This window comes from Pan troglodytes, chromosome 3 (genome assembly GCF_028858775.2).
Source record: "Pan troglodytes isolate AG18354 chromosome 3, NHGRI_mPanTro3-v2.0_pri, whole genome shotgun sequence".
In the NCBI taxonomy this organism is placed as follows: domain Eukaryota; kingdom Metazoa; phylum Chordata; class Mammalia; order Primates; family Hominidae; genus Pan; species Pan troglodytes.
This window is the reverse complement of record NC_072401.2, coordinates 88,764,864-88,784,428: the sequence shown is the minus strand read 5'-3', so window position 1 is coordinate 88,784,428 and position 19,565 is coordinate 88,764,864. Positions and strand designations below refer to the sequence as shown.

The window sequence follows — 19,565 nt, the reverse complement described above, 5'->3', positions numbered from 1 at the left end:
AATGTTCTATTTCTTAACCTGATGATGGTTATGTAAATGTCCATTTTATTATTCTGTAAATCATACATTGTTGTGCTTATGATTTATTTCACAATTTAAAAAAGATCACTCCACCTATGCCCTTGCTCAGATTCCATGCTCATTAAAGAGCATTCTGGTGATGCTCTGACTCCTATTGTAACTGTGCCTCCAGTAAGGGAATGGATATTGGACCATTTGGCATGTATAATTCTTTTTTTTTTTTAGATTAATAAACTGGTGTGCAAGTTTTATTTTAGAAAAAAGTACTGATGAAACAATGAATGCTTAGTTCATTTAATGACTGTGTTCTTATAAATGAAATTAAATTGGTCTCTCAATATGTCCTCTTAGAGCCAATATATCTTCTGCAAGTAACCAAATTCATTCTCAGAATCAGGACTTTCTGGATGCTTCAATTTCATCCCATATTGCAGCTTCAATTTTTGAAGCATCATATTCCCTCATCGTATCAAATTCAAGCCACAGCTGTCTCTACTTCTAAGCTGCTTTCATTTGTTCTTCAGTGAAACAAAGATCAAATATGATTCCTTAAATATTAAAATTTGGACAGTCCCAGCATTTGGACCAGGGCTGAGGCTTCATTTTCACTTTCAGCTTATTAACAGGAACTTCTTGGCTAGGCTCTTGTGCTACTGGCTTCATATTCACATCAATAGTGCCATATTCAGGAAAAGCATCTCGTAACTACAGCAAGCTATCATCCAGCCATTTCTCTCATTTGACCACTTGAGTCTCCCGGATTCGAGGATTATAAAGTTGAAAGCAAATCTTAACACCTTGTCCTTCAATAACATTCCTAAGGATAAAAGTAGCCCCAAGTCCTTTTCCTGATCTCTAGATGCAAATCCCCAGAAACTGGCTGATTTTTTCACTGGCATATGATTCAGCTGTAGTAACACAAAGAATACTTCCAACATAGAACTCTGGAATGTGGAGTACTTTTCTCCTTTCTAACATAACTTTTCTTCCTATTTGAAACTTCAGAAGATTTATTCTTCCCCTTGGAGGAATGAATTAGGGACTCAAGAACTGCAAGCAACAGAGGCCAGCCCTGAGCCTGGAGACTCCGGCCTAGGCTCCTTGCAACCCCATACCCCGCCACAATGCAGGCCACCATGCTAGCTTGCTCACGTTGAGACTACCAGTTTCCATGTTTTAAATTAGTAATTTTTCTTCCTTTTGGTGAGTTCTGTAAGGTTCCATAAGTAACCTCTCATCAATATTTATAGCTGGAGAAAGAACTGAAAACTGTGGGTTTGCATCAAATAAAAATTACTGTGTATAGTAGCAGTGCTGCAAGAAGTAGGACAAGAGTTATCTGGACATACATCCACAGAGAGTTTGATTGATTTGGTGGCTGGGAGATAAGGGCATTCCTTGTGATTGCTTCTGTTTATGCCAATGGAGACAAAGTGGTCAGCTGACGGTGAGGGAAGAAAAGGGAGTATAGACAGTATGAGGAGACAAGACAATGTGTGATATAATCTCTTTTAGACAGTGGGAAAGCAAACATCATAGGAAATTTCCTCCCAGGGAGTATTTAACGATCCTTTGATATTTGTGTATGTGAATTCAATCAGCATGGTTGAGGCTGTTTTCTGTTTTGTTTCAGGAATGCTCAGCTTCGTGGTGCAAACACAAAGTAGAAGAGAGTGGGGTTTAACTAGGGGTTAGAGCATTGCTAGGAGAGTCCAATAGTGGGATCAAGCATCGGGAGAATGATTCTAATGAAGGGCCATGGGTTCTAAGCTGAATAAGGGGAGAAGGGAGGAACTGAGTCAGGTAATCTGTAGTGGAAAGTAGAAGTTAGTTGATTGGAGGACACCAGTCAAGTAGTTGCTCTAGTGGGTGCACTCAAGTGAGTGGGCTGGAAGGCTAGTGGGGGAGGGGTGGGGTGTGAGAGAAGGGGAGGTTCCAAGCTGAGATTGGGATGCTGTGCAGAACTGAGGATATCAAAGTCATGAATATAGCCACAGGAATGAGTGATAAAGACAACTGAGTAAAAGCCAAGTCAAACAAGCAATTTTTGGCCTTATCTAGTCTCTTCTCTGCACATTGGTCTCCAATATGTAACTATTTTACCGTTGCACGATAACAATAAACTTGGCAGTTCTCGGAGGACTTATCTTCCTGTTTATGAAAGAGCAGTGAACTCAGAGGTTATCACTGGTAGGTAGATGGTTAACGCACAGTAAATAGACCTATAATTCATATGGGAGTGATCATAGGACAAAGTGTTCTGGGAGCATTATAAAACTCCAGGGAAATCAAGAGGCTAAATGTGACTTGTAAGGCTGCAAACAGTAAAGGTGGCAAAAAAGGAGGAGTGTTGAGTGGTTTCAACTCATGATGAAGGAAACTCAATAGTAAGAAAAAGGAACTGGATTAAGCACATTCACCCTAATTCTTCGGGGTTATAAGTCAAGGACAAATAAACCTGCATACCCTTTTATTTACTCCTTTATCTCCACAAAAGGGAATATTTTTACATGAAGTAAATCAAGCTAGAATGAATATCCACAGTAGCCTTGAAGAGGAAAGCAAGGATAACAAAACAAAAGTGGATAGTATATGAAGGGTTCAGAACCACTTTCTCCCAGTAGGTTTAACCTGAGGCACCAAATAACAGAAAACTGCAAATAAATTAGAGGGAAGCAGCACTGAGTTCAGGTGCAGAGTTTAATTTCAATCTCTTTCAAATCTCAGATTAAAAATTGTACAGTTTGGACTTTCTACATAGCAAAATTATTAGATAAGATATTCAGGTTTAAATTCTAGTCTACTTATGAGGCAGAAAAAAATGTAACGGTATATACCTACTCCCAATGCTAGTTTGACAATTTTATGATCTCATTCATAAATTTATTTTCTTAGAGTATAAACTTAGATAATTTTCTAATAAGGTGTTTCCTTATTGGTCATTGAATTTATCGATCATAGTTTTCTGAAACTTTCCACTACTTGTTGGGAAAAAGCTGAGTGTTGGGAAAAAAACTGAGGCAGGGCTTGCATGTCTGACATAATGTCCTCCGGAATGTGTCTAGACTTGCTGGCTCCTTGCTTCTAGCCCTCCTAGGCTCCTAGATCGATTGTATTCCCATTATCTCAAGTAGCAGAAGATGTTCCACATGAATGCTAAACCATCACAGCTGTAGATCATGCACCTGCCCTTTCGACCCCCACATTCTCACGACCTGTTTCTTTGTTGGATTACCAATAAATAGCTTGGGCTCCCAGAGCTCAGGGCCTTCACAGCCTCCACAATCACGATGGCCCTCTGGTCCACTTTCCTTCTCAAACTTTTTCTCAATCCTTTGACTCTGCCGGACTTTGTCGCCCCCACGATCTGGTGTTGGGACTAATCATCCCAACATTCCTGGTGGCCCAACATGGGGCAACAAAGACCCCGGTGAAGGAACACTAGAGTGTGTGAAAGCAGAGGACGCATCATCAAAGGACACCCAAAGATGTCTAAAAGAAGCTCGGCAGGAAAGCTGAGCACTGTGAAGAACGAGGGTAACAACGGGACAAAGAAAAAGCAGACATTCTAGTTATTTAAATTTCTTAAGGCATTTATTACAAAGAGGAGGAGTGAAAGTTAGTACTCAGAATTTGTTATCACCCTTTAATGCAGTAAAGCAGTTTTGCCCATAGTTCCCAGAAAAAGGGACTATGGAGTTGGATGAATGGGAGAGAATTGGTGGAGGTTTTTAAAAAGTGTATAAAGGTCGAGCAAAAATTCCAGTCCTGGTCTGGTCAATGTGGGCGCTAATAAAAGCAGCTCTTGAGCCATTTCAAACAGATGATGAGGCAGATTCAGATGAGGAAGAGGAGGATGAGTGTAAAAAACTACCCTCAGATTCTGAATGTGATGAACAGGAAATGGAGGAAATTAAAGAAAAGAAAGGGAAACTGAAAAAAGTATGTTTTACTAGCCCATTGGCTCTACCTGCTGAATTAAGTGAAAGACCACCTCCTCTCTCTCCCCTTAATGGGCGAGAAGATGAATTAGCTACAAAACTTACTGCTCCTGTAGTTGCAACATTAAAATCTGGAGCAATTGGTGATGCTATACAAAATTCTATTCAAAAGGCTAGAGTGGAGGCAGATCTTGAAGCATGGCAATTTCCCATAACTATAATCCAGCAGGAAGGACAGAATATAGCTAATTGGACCACCTTTCCTTTTAAGCTGATAAAGGAATTCAAGCAAGCCATTAGTCAATGTGGGCGAAACTCTCCTTTTGTGCAAACTTTATTAAAAAATGTTTCTCTCAATAATATGTTAATACCGTATGATTGGAAAACTTTAACAAAATCTGTTCTCACTTCATCTCAGTACTTGCAGTTTAAAACCTGGTGGGCTGATGAAGCTCAAACTCAGGCAAGGGAAAATACACAAGCACGACCACCTGTGCCTGTTTCCTTTGAACAGTTAATGGGAGTTGGACCTGATTGGGGTTGATTAGAAAATCAAGCAGTAATGGAGGATGTTGCCATTGTTCAGCTGCGCTCTGTGTGCTTACAGGCATGGGAAAGGATAAATGTTACAGGGGAAAAATATCCTTCTTTCAGTTCTGTCCAACAAAGACCTAAAGAATCATCTATTAATTTTATTGCTTGGCTCCAAGAGGCTGTGTATAAAGCCATAACTGATAAAACAGCTCAAGATGTTGTAATACAGCTTCTTGCATACGACAATGCTAATGCAGAGTGTTAAACTGCTGTTAGACCCCTGAGAGGGAAGCCTCATTTAGCTGAATATATTAAGGCTTGCGATGGCATTGGAGGTAACTTACATAAGGCTACTCTTTTAGCTCAGGCTATGGCTGGATTACGAGTCAGAAAGAATATGCCCCATTTCTCAGGCTCTTGCTCTAATTGTGGGCAATTTAGACACATAAAAAAGGAATGTAGAAAAGGAAATCAAAAGGCAAGAGCTACCAACAGAAAAGTACTTGTGTATGCCCCCGTTGTGAAAAAAGCCATCACTAGGCAAGTCAGTGTCATTCTAAAATTAGCAAAGATTGACAACCTCTCTTGAGAAACAGGAAGAGGGACCTGCCTCGCATCCCTCAACAAACCGAGGCATATCCGGCACAGCCACTGCCCTTACAAATGTACAATTGTCCCCCCACCACAGCAGGTGGTGCTGTTGTAGACCTCTGAAGCAAAATTCCCATCTCCTTACTTCCTGGGGAGCCACCAAAAAAGGTCCCTACAGGAGTTAGGGGACCCTTACCCGCAGGAACAGTTGGTCTATTACTTGGAAAGTCTAGTCTAAATTTGAAAGGTGTCACTATGCACATGGGAATAATTGATTCTGATTATACCAGAGAAATTCAATTAGTTATTAGTTCCTCGACTCTATGGTCTGCTTCCCCAGGAGAAAGAATTGCTCAGTTGTTGCTGTTACCTTACATAAAACTAGGAAGCAGCACAATGAAGACAACAGGAGGCTTTGGTAGAACTAATCCAACAGGAAATGCTGTATATTGGGTTAATCAAGTGTCTGACAAAAGACCTATTTGCACAGTAACTATTCAGGGAAAAGATTTTGAAGGACTAGTAGATACTGGAGCTGATGTCTCTATTATTGCTATAAATCAGTGGCCCCGGGACTGGCCTAAGCAAAAGGCATTCATTGGTATTTTTGGAGTAGGAGCTTCCTCGGAAGTTTTTCAAAGTTCCTTTATTTTGCCACATCAAGGGCCAAATGGTCTGGAAGGGACAACTCAGCCTATCATTACACCTATTCCTCTCAACTTATGGGGTAGAGACTTATTGCAATAATGGGATGCTGAAATATCTATTCCTATGGATCAATATAGCAGTAACAGTAGACAAATGATGATAAATATGGTATATTGCCCAGGAAAATGACTAGGAAAAGATAAAAATAGTCAATCAGAACCTTTAGAATTAAAAGCACAAACGGATTGGACCAGATTGGGGTGTCATTTTTAGAAGCGGCCATTGTTGAGCCTCCGGCTCCCATTCCTCTCGTTTGGCTAACTGCCAAACTGGTTTGGGTGGACCAATGGCTGCTGAAACAGGAAAAACTGGAGGCTTTAAAAGAGCTGGTACAGGAACAATTGCAAAAGGTTCATATAGAACCTACTTTCTGCCCTTGGAATTCTCCTGTATTTGTCATTAAGAAAAAATCAGGGAAATGCAGAATGTTAACAGATTTAAGGGCTGTTAATGCTGTAATTCAACCCATGGGTGCACTACAACTAGGGTTACCCTCCATAACAATGATCGCAAAATACTGGCCTCTCATAGTGATAGATCTAAAAGATTGCTTCTTTTACCATTCCTTTAGCTGCCCAAGATTATGAAAAATTTACTTTTACTATTTCCGCCATAAATAATAAAAGAACCAGTGGACAGATACCATTGGAAAGTACTACCACAAGGCATGCTAAATAGCTTGACTATCTGCCAAACTTATGTCAGGAAAGCTATTAAGCCAGAACAGTTTAAAAAATGTTGTATCATCCATTACATGGATGATATTTTGTGGGCAGCTGAAACTAGGGAAGAATTGATGTTGTGCTACAAACAGTTAGAAAAGGCTGTAAATGCTTCAGTGTTGATTATAGCCCCCAGTAAAATCAAAACTTCTACTCCCTTTCAATATCTAGGAATGAAGGTAGAACAAAGTCCTATTAAGCCTCAAAAGGTTCAAATTCAAAGAGATAATTTAGAAACCTTAAATGATTTCCAAAAATTATTAGGAGACATTAATTGTATTTGTCCAACTTTAGGCATTCCTACCTATGCTATGTCTCACCTCTTTTCTACTTCACGAGGTGATTCTGACCTTAACAGGAAATGCTCCTCGTCCAAACAGGCATTGGAGGAACTTCAATTAATTGAGGAAAAAATTCAGCAAGCACAAGTAGAACGGATTAATCCAATGCAACCATTAAAGTTTTTAGTTTTTCCTATGAAGCATTCACCTACAGGAGTTATAGTTCAACAGGATGATCTGGTTGAATGGCTTTTTCTGCCTCACCATACAACCAAAATGTTCACTCTGTACTTGGATCAAATTGCTGTGCTAGCAGGACAAGCAAAGCTGCGCACAACAAAGCTAATGTGATATGATCAAATCAGATTATAGTTCTGTTAACTAAACAACAAATTCAACAAGCCTATGTTAATTCCCAAGAATGGCAAGTTAATTTGGCAGGTTTTGTTGGCATTCTTGATAATCATTATCCAAAATCTAAGATATTTCAGTTTCTAAAATTAATATCCCGGATATTGCCTTCTATTACTCAAAAAGCCCCTACTAAAAGGGCCCTTACTGTTTTTACTGATGGATCTAGTAATGGAAAAGCCTCATTTGCAGGAGCTCAAAAACAAGTTTTGCAAACTGACTTTGCTTCTGATCAAAGGGCTGAACTTATGGCTGTGATAACAGTGTTAAAAACTTTTAAACAGCCAGTAAACATTGTTTCTGATTCAGCCTATGTAGTGCAAGCCACACAAAATATTGAACGTGCCTTAATTCAAAATGTGACTGATGAACAACTTAATCCTTTATTTCATTCTTTACAGCAAGCACTACAACAAAGGCATTCACCTTTCTATATCACTCATATGAGAGTACATACTAACCTCCCTGGCCCTTTAACTAAACTTAATCAAAGGGTGGATGCATTGGGGTCTGCAGCTTTTGCTGATGCACAGACATTTCATTCTTTAACCCATCTTAATGCTGCAGGCCTTAGGAAAAGATATGGTGTATCATGGAAACAAGCTAAAGAAATTGTGCAACACTCTTCTGCCTGCCAAGTCCTGCATTCGCCACATCAAGGAGCAGGAGTTAACCCTAGAGGTTTATCTCCAAATTCCATCTGGCAGATGGATGTAACACATATTCCTGCTTTTGGAAAATTGTCCTTTGTTCATGTTTCAGTAGATACCTATTCACATTTTATCTGGGCTACAACTCATGTTAAAAGACATGTTTTATCTTGCTTTTCCGTTATGGGAATCCCAGAAAAAATCAAAACTGATAACAGCCCAGGATACTGTAGTAAAGCCATGGCTACATTCTTTCAACAATGGAATATTGCCCATACTATGGGTATTCCATATAACTCACAAGGACAGGCAATAGTGGAAAGAGCTAATTGTACTTTAAAAACTCAAATACAAAAGCAGAAGGCAGGAGACCAGGAATATAAAACATTGCATATGCAATTGCATCTAGCTTTATTAAAATTAAATTTTTTAAATTTACAAAAAGATCAACTCATAGCAGCAGAACAACACCTGACAGGACAGAAGGAAAATAAAAAGGCTGGACAAGATACATGGTGGAGGGATGCACATACAAAGAACTGGGGACAAGGAAAGATAATTACATGGGGAAGAGTATTTGCTTGTGTCTCGCCAGGTGACAATCAGGTGCCTGTGTGGGTGCCTGCCAAACATCTGAAGATCTATCATGGACCACAGCATCTAGTGGACCCACCTGTACAGTGTGAATTGAAAGTCTGAAAAGCCTCAATTTGCTTTCCCTGTGCCTTCTGTTAGAAGAGGCCTATTTCTCATGATCAGTGGCCTCCTGGCTACATCCACAAAAGTTTTTGCTTCTGTTTCAGTATATTTACTAATGTGGGGGTGAGGGTACGCTTGTGTTTTTGCAGGAGATGAATGAACTGTGTGGATGCCCTCAAGATGTGTATGACCATGGAACAGGAGACTGGAGGGACCCATGGACCACAACCATGGACCAGGTTCCCCCAGTATGAGCCATGAGCCAGTTGAATCTGAATGCGAAGATGGAACGAAGACCGACCAGAGTCACGATGCTTAATGAACCAACACTTTCTGACTCAGCTTCTCTCTGCCCTGAATACAAGAGACCCTAATAGTTAGGCAGGAATATCATTGCCCCTATTCAGCATGAAGAAGTTACAGAAGACGGACCTTCATCCTTCTGCAACCCCTAGGATTAAGGGTCCTCTTGTAAAAAGGAAAGGGGAGACATGTGGGATGCATTCAAACCACAGAGACTCCAGTTTGAATAGGGGCTAAGAAAAATGAAGCTGGATCACCAACTGGCAATTAAGCACTGCACAGCCTGCAATTGCCTTGCTCAATTAAAAGAGGCCATGTTTTATGCTAGTAATAATGATAGTAATAATGATACCTTCTCTTTTACAAAAAAGAGAAGGGGCGCATGTTAGGAAAAAGCTGCCTGTTGGGAAAAAAGCTGAGGCAGGGCTTGCATGTATGACATAATGTCCTCTGGAATGTGTCTAGACTTGCTGGCTCCTTGCTTCTAGCCCTCCTTGGCTCCTAGATCAATTGTATTCCCATTATCTCAAGTAGCAGAAGATGTACCATATCAATGCTAAACCATCACAGCTGTAGATCATATGCCTACCCTTTTGACCCCCACATTCTCACGACCTGTTTCTTTGTTGGATTACGAATAAATAGCTTGGGCTCCCAGAGGTTGGGGCCTTCACAGTCTCCCCAAACACGATGGCCCCCTGGTCCCACTTTCCTTTTCAAACTTTTTCTCAATCCTTTGATTCCGCTGGACTTCGTCACCCCACGACCAGGTGTTGGGTCTGATCACCACAACACTGCTGTGGCTGAATACTTCAAAATTATTAACTTTTGTACCTATTTGATCCTCTTTTCTTTGATTCAATTGATATAGTCTTATCACCTTTAAAATACAGGCACTAAATTAGGCTTAATATTCCCAGTCAATGAAAATATACTATGTTTTAAAGAATCTAGGCCAGGAATGGTGGCTCACACCTGGGATTAAAGTGCTGTAATCCCAGCACTTTAGGAGGCCAAGGCAGGCAGTTCACGAGGTCAGGAGATTGAGACCATCCTGACTAACATGGTGAAACCCCGTCTCTACTAAAAATACAAAAAAATTAGCCGGGCATGGTGGTGGGCAACTTTAGTCCCAGCTACTCAGGAGGCTGAGGCAGGAGAATGGTGTGAACCTGGGAGACGGAGCTTGCAGTGAGCTGAGCTCTTGCCACTGCACTCCAGCCTGGGCGACAGAGCAAGACTCTGCCTCAAAAACAACAACAACAACAAAAAAAGAATCTAGAGGCCAGGTGTGGTGGCTCACAGCTGTAATCCCAGCACTTTGGGAGGCCAAGGAGGGTGTATCACCTGAGGTCAGGAGTTGGAGACTAGCCTGGCCAAAATTGCAAAACCCCATCTCTACTAAAAATACAAAAGTTAGCCAGGTGTGGTGGCATGCACCTGTGGTCCCAGCTACTTGGGAGGCAGAGGCAGGAGAATAGCTTGAACCCAGCAGGCAGAGGTTGCAGTGAGCTAAGATCATGCCACTGCACTTCAGCCTGAGTGATAGAGCAAGACTGTCTAAAAAAAAAAAAAAAAAAAAAGAAGAATCTAGGGAATAAAATTTCAATTATCCTCCAAAATACTACTCAAATTGTATTCACTGCCCCATTATTGAGAAATATATTTAAATATCTTTCCTTAATAATTTACACTACAAAATAATTGTATGAAAAAGCTGAAGACTAAAGGAAAAGCATGATCCTGTAATACCCTTCACAGTAGGTATGATTACAAAATAAGGGGATGAATTTTGAACAATCTTGTCAGAAAGTATATGCTTCTTTCAAACAGTTTCCCAGGGAGGAGATGCATTGTATCAGTAATGTTGCTCATACCACAAATGAGGAAACTTCTGAGACCCAGTAAGGCTTGGATAAGTGATTCTCAAATGGGGGTTAAAATGAACCATAGGCAAAACGGAGTCCTCCCTAAGGAGGGATAACCAGGACCTCCAGCACAATGTATAATTTGTAACAAAAGCATATTAAAGATTAATATTCTTAATTATTATTAATATTAATGTCACAGGATCCTTGAGTGTCACTTTCCAGCCACAAACCTCTATGGTCAGTGGTGCCTTTGCCCAAGTTTTGCTCAGGCCCACTGGGTTTGGTAGGCTACACTCAGCTGACACTACCAGCTTGGATATCATGCCTTCTAAGGGCCAGCCAGACATGGAGTGGTGAAGGGTGTATGAGTGAGTGAGTGTGGGGTCCAGCTACCATGCACAAGGCATGCTGGTTACAGTGGGGTGGGCATCTCCAGGTGCCAGCATGGGCACTAGCTTCCTGTGAGGCTTTGGCCGAACCAGGAGTACTGTAAGCAGCTTCCACAGCTGGCACTGGGGAATGCAGTTGCACCCAGAAGCATGGAGATGCCAGGAACCACAGAGCCCCAAAGAAAGAGCCGCAGCCCTGACTCAGGGAGCTGCTAGGTCTGGGCTCTCTGAAGGGCCACAGTTCTTCTCTCCATCTCTCTTCCCTCCTTCTCATCACCTGCAACATAGTGAGCAAGGGATGTGTTTCAGCCCTGCCATTTGGCAGGTCTTGAGTTCTTGTCCCATGTCCAGGAAGAAGGGGGCATGTAGACAAGTGGAGGGTGAGCAAGGTGAAGAGGTGCTTTACTGAGTGACAGAACAGCTCAGAGGAGACCCACAGTGGGTAGCTCCTCTCCACAGGCAACAGGCAGGTTCATCCCAACGTCTGTTCAGCTCTTAGCAGAAAAGAAACCCATGGTGGGTAGCTCCTCTCAGCAGACAGGTTGTCCCAACATCTGCCCAAATCTGGCTGAGTCCAGGGTTTTTATGGGCTTCAGAGGGAGGAGGTGTGTGCTGATTGGTCCATGGATGGCCATGGGTGGGTCCATATAAAGCACTATAAGTTCTCACTCTGGTCCACAGAACTGGCAACCTGGCCCCCAGGCCTCAGGCCATCCGTGGACTGAAGGTAGGGTTTCACCAGCAAACTGCCCCTTTCCAACCAGGAGCCTGTCTGCCTCCTGCCACCATTAACCTGCTGTCCACAATGCCCACAGTGCCCAGGCCGTTCATGCTGAGGGGTACCTACAGGCTAGCACCAAGCTGCCCTCAGCACCTACTCCGCCTCCCTCCCATGCTCATCAGCACCCAAAGTCTGGAGGGAGCCAAGGTGGCAGGGGGCTGGCCTGTCAGTGCTGCCCCGAGCATGTGCACATCTGGCCGGGTTGTGACAGCGCTGGGGCTGGGCCTCAGCTTTGCTCCAAAATCAGAGAAGGTGCCTGTAGCGGGGAGAGTCCAGGCTGCAGGAGCACGCACTTCTGAGTCTGCTGAAGCGTGGGGGCTTCCTGGGCCCCTGAGAGTGCAGAGATGCCCGGGTCCTCAGCTGCAGCTGGATAGCTGCAGTTACAGGGGCTCCTACCTGCTCCTGGCCCCCAAGAGCACAGGGATGCCCAGGTCCAGAGCCATGGGTGGGCAGCCACAGCTGCACTCCAGAGCTCAAGGCTCCAGCCCTGCCAACTCAGAAAGGGGGTGGGGCTTCTGCCTGTTTCAGCTCCTGCCAGCTCCATGAAGCACACAGCCCCAGCCACGCCTCCCTCGCTGCAGCCAGTGTCATGGCAGTGGCCACTCCAGACAGGCCCACACTGCCATTAATATCCAAATACATATTTAAACTAATTAGAATTAATTTTGTTTATTCATTTTAAGTAATAGTAAAGGAAAGCATGAAATTTTTTTAAAAAGCTTAATCAAAATGGCCATGTGTTAAATCTGCTAAATAGTCATTCTAAACCTATATTATTAAAACTCAGTTTTTCTTCAATGGTGTATGCTAATAAACATAATTTAGTAGTATATTATAAGTATTATTTAGGCTAATTTCAATGAAATAATGTAGTATTATAAAGCAGATTGCTAGCTGGGCGTGGTGGCTTATGTCTGTAATCCCAGCACTTTGGGGGGCCGAGGTGGGCAGATCACTTGAGGTCAGGAATTCGAGACCAGCCTGGCCAACATGGTAAAACCCCATAAATACAAAAATTAGCTGGGCACGGTGGCGCCCACCTGTACTCCCGCTACTCCAGAGGCTGAGGCCAGAGAATCACTCAAACCTAGGAGGTGGAGGTTGCAGTGAGCCGAGATCGCACCACTGTACTCCAGCCTGGGCAACAGAGTGAGACTACATCTCAAAAAATAATAATAAAATAAGAAATAAAATAAATGAGATTGCTTACACAAAGGTATGTAACACTTTTTTTTTTCTTTTAGACAGAGTATCACTCTTTTCACCCAGGCTGGAGTGCTGTGTCTCAGTCTCAGCTGACTGCAACATCTACCTCCTGGGTTCAAGTGATTCTCCTGCCTCAGCCTCCCAAGTAGCTGGGATTATAGGCACCCGCCACCACTCCCAGCTAATTTTGTGTTTTTAGTAGAGACCAGGTTGGCCAGGCTGGTCTCGAACTCCTGACCTCAGGTGATCTGACTGCCTTGGCCTCCTAAAGTGCTGGGATTACAGGCATGAGCCTCTGTGCCCAGCCAACACATTTTTTAAACATGTTGAGATGGATAATACTAAAATTGCGGTTCTCGATTGCAGTAATATGTGATAATGTGTAGTTATTTATTTGATAATCTCATCATTAGAGCTGCGAGCATATTACCACTTGTAATAAATAAAAGAAAGTCATTTTTCTCGTTTTAATTTTTTCTTAAAGTGGTATCATAGTTATTAATTTTCTAGGAAGTTATCATTGAAACATATGACATGTAATTTGCAAAAGTTATATCCAAACCCATATTTCAAGAACTTTCTTGTCATATCTTAGATTCAAAATAAAGATCCATTGAAAAGACCTCTTCTCTGTGTGGCTCTTCCTGAATACTTGGACAGCTTCCACAGCTATGGACACTAAAGCAAAAAGTGGGCAACAGCCAGGTCATTTTACATGTTGGATTGATGTGATTTAGAGTGCAGAGAGACTCAGGTGGGAGCAGAGGAGTCCTAAAGAAAACTGCCCATTATCCTAATGATTTATTGGATATTTATCTATTGATCATCTCTGTGGTTTTCTATTTGTTGGTTGGTTGGCTAGTTTTATGTTTGTTTTTTGAGGTTTTTTTTTTTTCTGTTTTCTCCAGATTCTAAGGTCTACTGACAAAAGGAGTGTTTGGCTGAAAGAAGCCAACTAATATCCATTTAAGGTGGATCTTCTCTCTAGTCTTTACAAATCCAAGGACATCTTAGAGGCCAAAAAAAGGTGGTGGGGGAGGGACATTTCAAGAGTATAACCTCAAAGTCAGAGAGACCTAGATTCCCACATTATGAACCATAGAACATTCGACAAATTACAGGCATGCCTCATTTTACAGCACTTCATTTTATTGCGTTTCACAGATATTGTGCTTTTTACAAATTGAAGCTTTATGGTAACCCTTCATTGAGCAAGTCCATTGACACAATTTTCCCAAAAGCTCGCTTCATGTCTCTGTGTCATATTTTGGTAATTCTCACAATATTTCAAATCTTTTCATTATTATTATATCTGTTAAGATGATCTGTGATCAGTGATCTTTGATGTTACTATTGTAATTGTTTTGGGACACCAAAAACCACATATCTATATAAAACAGCAAACTGAATCAATAAGCATCATGTGTTCTGACTGCTCCACCAACAGGTCGTCTCCCTACAGCCCTCTTACCTGCTCCCCATAATCAGGCCTCCTGTTTCCTGAAACCCAGCAATATTCAAGTTAGGCCAATTAATAACCCTACAGTGGTCTCCGAGTGTTCAAGTGAAGAGTCAAATGTGTTTCACTTTAAATCAAAAGCTAGAAGTGATTAAACTTAAGGCATGCTGAAAGGCAAGATAGGCTGAAAGCTAGGCCTCTTGCATCTACAGTTAGCCAAGCTGTGAATGCAAAGGAAGCATTATTGAAATCAATTTAAAGTTCTATGCCAGTGAACCCACAAAGGATAAGAAAGTGAAACAGCCTTATTGTTGATATAAAGAAAGTTTTAGTGGTCTGGATAAATCTAACCAGCCACAATATTCCCTTCAACCAAAGCCTAATCCAGTTCAAGACCCTAACTCTCTTTAATTCTATGAAGGCTGAGAGAGGTGAGGAAGCTCCAGAAGAAAAGTTCGAAGCTAGTGGAAGTTGGTTCCTGAGGTTTAAGGAAAGAAGCCATCTCCATCCCATAAACAAGTGCAAGGCAAATCGGTTTCTTGAGATGGAATCTACTTCTGGTAAAGATGCCGGGAAGATACTGAAATGAAAACAAAGGATTTAGAATATTCCATAAACTTAGTTGATAAAACAGCAGTAGAGTTTGAGAGGATTGACTCTAACTTTGAAAATACTGAGAGGTGACAGCATGCTGGCAGTCCTCAGAGCCCTCGCTTGCTCTCGGCACCTCCCCTGCCTGGGCTCCCACTTTGGCGGCATTTGAGGAGCCCTTCAGTCCCCCACTGCACTGTGGAAGCCCCTTTCTGGGCTGGCCAAGGCTGGAGCCCACTCCCTCAGCTTGCAGGGAGGTGTGGAGGGAGAGGCACGAGCGGGAACAGGGGCTGCGTGCGGCGCTTGCAGGCCAGCTGGAGTTCCGGGTGGGCGTGGGCTTGGTGGGCCCCGCACTCGGAGCAGTCGGCCAGCCCTGCTGGCCCCAGGCAATGAGGGACTTAGCACCCGGGCCAGCAGCTGCGGAGGGTGTACTGGGTCCCCCAGCAGTGCCAGCCCACCGGCACTGCGCTCGATTTCTCACCGAGCCTTAGCTGCCTTCCCACGGGGCAGGGCTCGGGACCTGCAGCCCTCCATGCCTGAGCCTCCCACCCACTCCGTGGGTTCCTGTGCGGCCCGAGCCTCCCCAAGGAGCACCATCCCCTGCTCCACGGCGCCCAGTCCCGTCGACCGCCCAAGGGCTGAGGAATGCGAGCGCACGGGACAGGACTGGCAGGCAGCTCCACCTGCAGCCCCGGTGCGGGATCCACTAGGTGAAGCCAGCTGGGCTCCTGAGTCTGGTGGGGACGTGGAGAGTCTTTATGTCTAGCTCAGGGATTGTAAATACACCAGTCGGCACTCTGTATCTAGCTCAAGGTTTGTAAACACATCAATCAGCACCCTGTGTTTAGCTCAAGGTTTGTGAATGCACCAATCAACACTCTGTATCTAGCTGCTCTGGTGGGGCCTTGGAGAACCTGTGTGTCCAAACTCTGTATCTAACTAATCTGATGGGGAGGTGGAGAACCTTTGTATCTAGCTCAGGGATTGTAAATGCACCAATCAGCACCCTGACAAAACAGGCCACTCGGCTCTACCAATCAGCAGGATGTGGGTGGGGCTAGATAAGAGAATAAAAGCAGGCTGCCCGAGCCAGCATTGGCAACCCACTCGGGTTCCCTTCCATACTGTGGAAGCTTTGTTCTTTCGCTCTTTGCAATAAATCTTGCTACTGCTCACTCTTTGGGTCCGCGCTGCTTTTATGAGCTGTAACACTCACCGCGAAAATCTGCAGCTTCATTCCTGAGCCCAGCGAGACCGCGAGCCCACCGGGAGGAACAAAAAACTCCAGACGCGCTGCCTTAAGAGCTGTAACACTCACCGCGAAGGTCTGCAGCTTCAGTCTTGAGCCAGCGAGACCACGAACCCACGAGAAGGAAGAAACTCCGAACACATCTGAACATCAAAAGGGACAGACTCCAGACACGCCACCTTAAGAGCTGTAACACTCACCGTGGGGGTTCGCTGCTTCATTCTTGAAGTCAGTGAGACCAAGAACCCACCAATTCCGGACACAGTACTACTTTGAATTCATAGATTCATTATTGAAAAAAAAAAAGTGTCATTGCACACAAGCTAATGTCTAAATTTCTCCAGCTCTAAAAATCAGACTTCGGAGGCAAATTGTGAAGTCTTTTATCTCAGGATGACAAGAAAACTAGGGGAAATACCTCTGTTGGTAGGTCTGGCAATCATTTCTGTATATTTTTCCTCAGTATTTATAGTGAAAGTGAGCATTCTTCATTGGCCTGTGTAATTGCTAAGTGTTATGGTGGTCTTTCATTCCTAATCTGCTGGGATACTACAGAGCCAGCCTTGCAAATACAGGCGTCTTACTATAACTGATTAACACATAGTAATGGCTGTCATTCACTAAGTTTGTATGCAAGATGTGCTTTTATATGTATCTCATTTACTCTTGTGCTTTTTACTCTTATGAATGACTGTGCTTTGTATATATGTCATTTACTCTTCACAGCAACCAAGCTGCTATTACATCCATTTTACAGATGAGGTAACTGAGAACTCAGGAGAGGTTAAGTAATTAACCAAATATCACACGGCTCATTAAAAGCTTGGTAGGAATTCGAATGCATTCTTCTAGCAGCTGCAATCTATTCCCTGCTAATTGGATATTTACCTAATTGTATGAAAGGCAAGTGTTATTAATGTTGTGATTCAAAGTCAGGAGTTTTGATCTTTTCGAATTTATCTAATGGTTCAGAACTGGATTCACTTTTCTTTTTTGCGTTAGGGAAGAAGGCAGCTAATTGCTCTGGCTGGGACTCCCAGTTTAAAAAAAAAAAAGCCGGTGATGACAGCCTAGGTTTAAATTTAACTCTACATTTATACTATGATCTCAAGTGGTTTGCTTAGTTTCTCTTAATTCTTTATGTCTTCATTCATATAATAGAGATTTCTATTGAACCTACTGCTTAAGGTTATTGAGAAGATAAAATGAAGTGTGTTATGTGAGGGCTGAGAGAGGTGAGGAAGCTCCGGAAGAAGCATATGCCTGGCCATAGTAAGTGTTCAAGACATTGATGAAAGACCCCTATTCTGGTTCAAGTTAGGGTTTAAAAAAAAAAATTAAAAATACCCCGTTATCCTTATTTTTTTTTTTTTTAAATACTATTTCAACTTCTGGGAAGGCAGCATGTAATTAAGATGCCCCACATAGGCTGGGCGCAGTGGCTCACACTTGTAATCCTAGCACTTTGGGAGGCCAAGGCCGGTGAATTGGTTGAGCCCAGGAGTTCAAGACCAGCCTCTACCAGGGTAGGGACACCCTGCCTCTATCAAAAATACAAAAATTAGCTAGTCTCATAATCCGGTCTCAAAATAAAAACTTTTTTAAAAAACAGATGTCCCAAGTACAAAATATTTTAAACCCTACCAATGAAAGATGTTTTTTAAAACCACAAATACATAAAATCACGTAGTGGTCAGATTAGAAGCTAATCTGTGTTCTAACTGTGAGTGATTTTAATTGTAAACATCTAGTGTGCTGTTCACAAAATCATTCATGTTACAACCATCATTCACAAGACCATTCACATCACTCACATTCTATTGGTGTTAATTATAATTTACATAAAGTTGAATAGTTGATAAAGCAATGTGCTTTCTATTAACTCGTTTGAACTTCACAAGAATCCTGTAGGGTTAGTATTTCAATTTTACAAATTTAGAAACATGTTCAGAGAGATGAAGTCACATACACATAAGGGATTCAGGTACGACTGCGTCCAAATGCTGTGTTCTTTCCCTTAACCAATGAAACCTTGATCAACTGTAGGTTAAAACTACCCAGTTTTTTTTAATTAATAGAATGGAATAAGAAATAGCATAGCCAGACCGTGTGCGATGGTTCACGCCTGTAATCCCAGCACTTGGGAAGACCAAGGTGGGCGGAACAGGAGATCAAGAGATTGAGACCATCCTAGCCAACATGGGGAAACCCTGTCTACTAAAAATACAAAAATTAGCTGGGTGTGGTGGTGCGTGCCTGTAGTCCCAGCTACTTGGGAGGCTGAGGCAGGAGAATCGCTTGAACCTGGGAGGTGAAGGTTGCTGTGAGCCAAGATTTCGCCACTGCACTCCAGCCTGGAGACGGAGACGCCTTATAAAAAAAAAAAAAATAGCATAGCTAGAGCCTCAATATATGAAACTCAACATAGTTGAAACACTTCTTATAGTAGATCACCATGTCAGATGTAATTTATTCCTGTAGGTGTTGGACCAAAAAATTGACAAACACTGACCATATGTGTAGCCCCAGTTACACTTCTACTCACTGTGTAGATTTTAAAGTTGATCTAACAGAGTTATTCATTTACAGTATAGGGGTATAAATATATCCTGACTCTACTTTTCTCTATTTCCTAGGAGGCTTTTGAAAATCAAATGAAATAATATATGTGGAAGAACACTTTGTAAACTTTCTATACAAGTGTTTCGTAAATTTGGATTTGGAGGCTATCCAAAAAAAAGTTGTAGATATTCTGAATTCAAAGAATTCCATAATGGGGTTCACTTTTGTGAGGCTGCCACTATCCCTTCATCCCCTATAACAACGTATGGCTGCTTAAGTAAGAGGGACAATCGAGTTTGAACTATTTGTGAACTTTGATTTTTTGGTGTGATCTTTCTGGCTCTTAAATATGAAAGTTCACTATTGTCACACAACAAAGTCCCTTCCCAAGCACTGGAGTGTCTTGCGCAAAACCCAAATTCAATGTCTGTCAAAAATGAGTTGGAAAAAAATGCAATACCATTATTAAGCTCTTACTAGACACAAGCCCTAGTTAGGTCTTTTCTTCCAGTAACCAATCTCTAGAATTTTTTCAAGTCACTAGTTAACATATACTGAATACCCATTTATATAGGCTACAAAACCAAATGTTACAT

The 19,565-nt window shown here is 42.4% G+C and overlaps 1 pseudogene; it reads right to left on the bottom strand.

Moving 5' to 3' along the window:
* Positions 1 to 414: 414 nt before the first annotated feature.
* LOC100613778 (large ribosomal subunit protein bL19m-like) lies at positions 415 to 1,018 on the bottom strand (annotated as a pseudogene).
* Between the last annotated feature and the right edge of the window lie 18,547 nt (positions 1,019 to 19,565).